The sequence below is a fragment of the Hyperolius riggenbachi genome, chromosome 5, assembly GCF_040937935.1.
Source record: "Hyperolius riggenbachi isolate aHypRig1 chromosome 5, aHypRig1.pri, whole genome shotgun sequence".
Classification (NCBI taxonomy): domain Eukaryota; kingdom Metazoa; phylum Chordata; class Amphibia; order Anura; family Hyperoliidae; genus Hyperolius; species Hyperolius riggenbachi.
This window is the reverse complement of record NC_090650.1, coordinates 202,456,707-202,463,352: the sequence shown is the minus strand read 5'-3', so window position 1 is coordinate 202,463,352 and position 6,646 is coordinate 202,456,707.

Here is a 6,646-nt window from a genome sequence, read left to right as displayed (position 1 = left end):
GAGAGACAGCACAGCACTAAAGCACAGGTTTACAGCTTTACCAGCCTACAGCCTAACCAGCTTTCAAAGAAAACTCTAGTATCAAAAGAGCAGGGCACATTCTAGCAGTTATAACAGTACTGGGAGTCTGCACACAGGACAGGAAGTGTTCTTAGCAGCCTGCCTGCATACCTTCTCTTCTGCCTGTGCATGCAGCTTATCATCTCTGGAGTAGTGATGGGTCGTTCACGAATGACAAGAGCCGGTTCTCAGTTTTGAAAGAGCCGATGCCTCAGCCGCCCCACAGAGCTCTGCTTTGCTCTGCAATAAAGGGCGCTGAGGCATGTTGGGAGATGTAGTCCTCCTCTTGCAGCTTGTAGGAGTGTATGGGGCGGAGCAGAGCAGTAGCAGGAGGGATTGCCCCAGTCAGAGAAGCAGTCTGGAATTGTCATGGAGACGGGGGCGGGGCTTTTACTCCGATTCTGAGTGGTGTTTAGTGATATTTAATGAAGAGCCGATTCAGAGCTGTAAGAGCCGGCTCTTTAATGGGAGCCGATTCAGAAGAGCCGATTCTCTGAAAAGAGCCGGAATTCCCATCACTACTCTGGAGCAGAAACTTCCCTTCTCCCGGGCTGTGTTGCTGTCTTGTGCGGGGGCGGAGCTCCAACACGGACACATCACATTCTTCTCTCTGTGACTGCATCTGTCCCCTGGCTGTCTCGCTCCAGTGTCTGTGTGCAGCCAGTGACACAGGTGGGGGGTCAGACTGTCGGGGGCATAAGCTGGCTGGCCGCTGGCTCCTGGTTTGACTGGCGTGGGGCGGAGTTAAAGGCTGGGCCACACGAGGTAAACACTTTACCTGTGTGGCTACTGAGAAGAAGGGGCACGGCTTTAAAGAAGGAGCCTGGCAGAGAAGAGCAGTATTGATTGCTCTATTGGCTGGGGAGAAGTGGAGGTGGAGGCACTGCTGAGCACATGGTAGCGTGCCGAGCACCGGGGACTGAGTCGGGAGTTAATATAATATTAAAAAAAAAAAACATGGTCACGGTAGCAGCGGCGGGGGAATGCGCCTCACCACCTCATGGCGCCTCACCACCTCATGGCGCCCCAGGCAACCGCCTATACTTGCCTGGTGGGTGGGACGCCCCTGCTCTGAGTCCTCTGCTAGAGATATTGAAGCATCCAAAGTACTGGGTGAAGCATAAGACTCTGTGACTTCAGATTCACTGGACAGGATCACTGAACAATCCATGTTGCAGGGCAGAACCATGGAAGCACCTGCTGGACAGCATAATGATTCTGTGACCTGAGCTTCATTGGATAGAACTACTGCATAATTCATGGTACAGGGTGAATTTACTGGAACATTTTCTGGACAAGGCAATGATTCTGTAATTTCAGGTTCACATAACAGATGCTCTGAACTATTCATGGAACTAGAGCGAGGTGTTGAAACAGGAAGATCAGGACACAATGTTTGCGCATCTGAACCACCGTTCAACTGTAAAATTGGACAATTCAGATGCTGGGGTTCTGAGGTTACTAAACATGATTGCTGAGACTCAGGAACTGATGTAGTGCATCTATTGGTGTCTGCTGGATCATATCGTTTGCAGGATGCAGAAAACAAATCAGTAGGAATTTGTTTGTATTTTTTCGCAAAATGTTTTGCGATTAAATTAACAAATTCCAAGGGGTCATCAAAAACCTCCTTGTTTTCTTCAGCAACTTCCTCAGCCCAGGTTCTCATCTTGCTATCAAGCAGGTATAAGATAATAAACCTGGACTGCTGAAATGTAGCTGATCTGAAGAAAGAACATGAATTCAAAATTTTGATATTCTGCTAAAAATTCAAAAAAGACTTATTGCCACTATTATTACGGCTTAGAGAAGCAAGGCGTGCATCTGGAGCAAGGCTAGCAGGTGATGTAGTTGCTAGGGGCAACAGAGACCGAATTGGCATTGGTTACTGAGTGTTGCTCACACTGACTCCCAGAGCGATCATTCAAGATCTCATTCCATGCATCAATTAACGGAATCACAAAGACATGCACACACAGATTAATTTCTATCAAAGAAAAAGCAGACTTAAAGGGACACTTAAGTCAAACAAAAAAAATGAGTTTTACTCACCTATGGCTTCCAATAGCCCCCTGCAGCTGTCCGGTGCCCTCGCTGTCTCCCTCCGATCCTCCTGGCCCCGCCAGCAGCCACTTCCTGTTTCGGTGACAGGAGCTGACAGGCTGGGGACGCGAGTGATTCTTCGCGTTCCCAGACACATTAGCGCTCTCTATGCTGCTATATGGTATATGATATATGCTATAGCAGCATAGATGGCGCTATTGTGGCCAGGAACGCGAAGAATCACTCGCGTCCCCAGCCTGTCAGCTCCTGTCACCGAAACAGGAAGTGGCTGCCGGCGGGGCCAGGAGGATCGGAGGGAGATGGCGAGGGCACCAGACAGCTGCATCTGGCTATTGGAAGTCCCAGGTGAGTAAAACTCATTTTTTTTGTTTGACTTAAGTGTCCCTTTAATGCATGCATGCAAAGTTATGTTACTCTTAGCAGTGTAAAATTCATAGAAATATTCTCGATCATTCTCCAATTCATAAATCAAAGCTTCAATTTCCCATTTTTCAAACGGAGGATCCCATTCATTCTTGTCAGGAACTAAACAATTATTCTGGGCATAATTTACAGCTGGATCAGTCTGCAGGAAGCTAGCTGGAGTGGACTTGGCTTGGTTTACTCCTGACAGAGAATCAACTTGACTAACTGGATCATTACTAGGAACCTGATGCATGGTGGAATGCTAAGGGCGATAACAAAACAGAATGAACATTTTTCTTTACATAAGGTAATTGCTTAGGGATTCTTAGCATCACAGGATCAAAAATGGAATGTCTTAACCACCTTAGCGGTAATGACGAGCTCAGCTCGTCCATTTCCGCTGCAGTGGATATCTCCGGCCCCTGTGGGACGATTTTGATAATTTTTTTTTTCATACACGCAGCTAGCACTTTTCTAGCTGAGTGTGGGGTCCAATCTCTAAGGGAGCCCCGCCCAGACCCCTTGCACAGCTTGGCCAATCAGAGCCAGGCTGCGCTATGGGGCTGGATCGGACACCCCCTGACGCCATGACGTGGATGATGTCGATGACGTCATCCCAATCGTCGCTATGGCGACGAGGGAAGGCAAGCAGAAAATCCCATCTACAACGGGATTTTCTGCTTGCTGTAAAAGCCGGCGGCGATCGGACTAGATGGGCAGATGCGCCCTCTAGTGGTGAATCATGTAGCTAACTGAAAGTTAGCTACAATGATTCAGAAAAAAAACTGTCCGCACGCCACCCTGGTGATTTTAACGTAACGCCAGGGTGGTTAAATTAGTGCGACTACACAAATGACTGGTTGCTATGGGCAATGACACTGCAGGTTGAGAAAGCTGATTGAAATCACCTGCATCCTGATTGTTTTTGGATACAGCTGACTGGCTAGCTGCCAGGAGTTCTTTGAGAGGATATGGTAATGGCGATATTCTTAACCAGTTATGGATCACAAAAGCTATGAATTCTAGAGGCTTTACTCTCAAATTAGAGTGATTCAAAACATCAATTGCCCAACCAAAAAGTTTACCTTTGAACAGAATGTAAACAAACTGACCAGCCCAAGTAGAGACAGGTGTAGCTTGGAACTCTGGGTTTGACAAAAATCTAACACATTCATGCAAACATTTGTCTGCAGTTTCAGGGTCAAGCTTTTCAAATCTCTTAAAAGACAGGGAACCATAACACATGGTGTCAGAGGCCTCCTCCATGTGACTTTGTGTATGGCCCGTCATATTGTAATGCTGGGGGGTCATACTTTCTGACCACCCAGCACAACAAGGCTAAGAGCTGGATAATGGAAGAGGCTACATAGGCTGCCCAGAGCAACTGCAGCTCTGGGCTTCTGATAAGACGCAATAGCAGCGCAGTGCGATGTTGCGCTGCTCTTGCGATAGCAAACATTCAGACAGATACAAGACAGACTTTAGTGAGGTTGCCAATAGCAACCGCAGCAATGGCTACCTCGCAAGGACAGGACTAGGAGGACAGAGGCTGACAGAAGAGTTGGCGAGGAAGACGCAGGAGGCTTCCCTCTTCATAGGTAAGTATCTATACTTTTTATTAACATCTGCCTTGGGTACACTTTAGCCTTTACAGGAAGATAAAAAAGTAAAATAGTAGGATTGCACTGTACATTCCCTGTCACTGCAGGGTCACTTCAATAACAATTGCAATGCAAAGATTTTTTTTTTAGTTTTCACAAAATCCTAGTTTTAAAACTAAAACTTGGGTTTTTAACCACTTGCCGACCGCGCACTCATAACGCGCGTCGGCAAAGTTGCAGCTGCAGGACCAGCGACGCAGTACTGCGTCGCCAGCTGCAGGCTGATTAATCAGGAAGCAGCCGCTCGCGCGAGCGGCTGCTTCCTGTCAATTCACGGCGGGGGGCTCCGTGAATAGCCTGCGGGCCGCCGATGGCGGCTCGCAGGCTAAATGTAAACACAAGCGGTAAGGCAGATCGGCGATCCCCGGCCAATCAGCGGCCGGGGATCGCCGCCATGTGACAGGGGACAGCCTGTCACTGGCTGCACAGGACGGATAGCGTCCTGTGCAGCCCCGGTCCCCAGAGGAGACAGATAGGAGAGGGAGGGGGAGAATGTCGCCGTGGAGGGGGGCTTTGAGGTGCCCCCCCCCCGCAACACCCATCAGGCAGGAGCGATCAGACCCCCCCAGCACATCATCCCCCTAGTGGGGAAAAAAGGGGGGCGATCTGGTCGCTCTGCCTGCACCCTGATCTGTGCTGGGGGCTGCACAGCCCACCCAGCACAGATCACCTAAAACAGCGCTGGTCCTTAAGGGGGGGTAAAGGGTGGGTCCTCAAGTGGTTAAAAGGGGTCATATAAATTTGGGTGTGATACGTGCCAGTCTCCGGGGGTCCTCTACGTAGCGACCACCGACCTGGCCAGGTTAGCAGCTTCTGCGCATGTGCGCAACTGTGCTCCCGCCGCTGGGAGTGTTCTGTGCAGGTGCAGTACTGGCCGGGTCGGTGGCCAATTCGGAGGGGACCTTGGGAGACTGGCAGAGAGCAGAGCTGCAGTGCTTTTTTTATAATTTGCCTCATGCATCCTTTAAAATAGGACGATATTTAAAGCAGGATTGTCACCATAAAAAATCAAATTTCAACAGCAACTGGTCTGAGTGTATTAAGTGATGCTAATCCTGCATTCAAAAGAATAAGATGCTAATCCTGCATTCAAAACTTTTTCTGCTGTTATGGTTCGGAGTTATCACATACCTTATGAGCACTGGCCCTTTAGCTACCTGAAGACCGCTCCACGCCGATGGGTGTGGCCGCGGCGGCAGCCCCAGGACCGCCTACCGCCTATTGGCATCAGGTCCTGGAGCCGGCTAATGCAGGAGATCACGCGCAGGGTGCGCGCGCATCTCCTTCTTGGGTGCGGAGCTTCGCCTCGTCTTCAGTCTCCGAGCGGCAGACTGTTAGACGGTGTGATCTCCGTTTATTTACACAGTACAGCGCTGCGATCAGCTGTCCCCCTGGGGCACAAAAGAGCGATCGGCAGTGATAGGCTGGCTGGAGGAGGGAGGGAGGGAGGCTGGCTGGGGGAGACAGCAGAAACGTTTTTTTTTTTTAAAGAAAAACACAATATAAATATTTATATTAAAAAAAATAAACAACTGGAGGGCGATCATACCCCACCAACAGAGAGCTCTGTTGGTGGGGAGAAAAGGGGTGGGGGAATCACTAGTGTGCTGTGTTGTGCGGCCCTGCAGCTTGGCCTTAAAGCTGCAGTGGCCCTTTTAGTAAAAGATAGCCTGATCTTTGGGGGGGGGGGAGGGGGTTAGCAGTGTGGCCCTGAAGTGGTTAATAGCCATTGTCATTCAGTTGCATGCTAAGGGTTCTTTTTATCTATAATATACTCCTCCTCTTCCCATTATTTTCCTGCCTAGCTGAAATATGATCCTCTGCTCACTTGTGTTTACAAGCAAGGCTGAGGTGATTCAGCGATTAGAGGAGAAAAGAAAAAAAGTTAAGGGAAGAAATGATCAGGATTTAGCCTCAAACACTGGCATAACAATAGGGCCTGCAGCACCTGCTCCCGTGGGGGGCCTGCCCCCCCCCCCCCTGGGGCCCGCTCTGGGCCGTTTTGTGGGGGCTGGAGGGGTCGCAGCATGAGGGGAAAGCCGTGGGCACAGTCGGCGGGGAGGGGGGAACGTTCCCCCCCCCTCCCTCACCTCGGGGCTCTCCCCTCTGCGCTCCCCTCTAGCTTAAATGTGTGTCCGGGCAGCGGCGGGTAGCAGACAGATACATACCTTCCGTGCACTCCAGCCTGCGTTCCTCTCTCTAGTCTCTGACGCGACTTCCTGTTATACAGGAAGTCACGTCAGAGGCTAGCTAGAGGAACGCAGGCTGGAGTGCACGGAAGGTATGTATATGTCTGCTGCCCGCCGCTGCCTGGACACAAATTGAAGCTGGAGGGGAGAGCCCCGAGGTGAGGGGGGGGGGAACGTCCCCCCCCCCTCCCCGCCGACTGTGGCCACGGCTTTCCCCTCATGCTGTGACCCCTCCAGCCCCCACAAAACGCTCAGAAATTCTGTAGG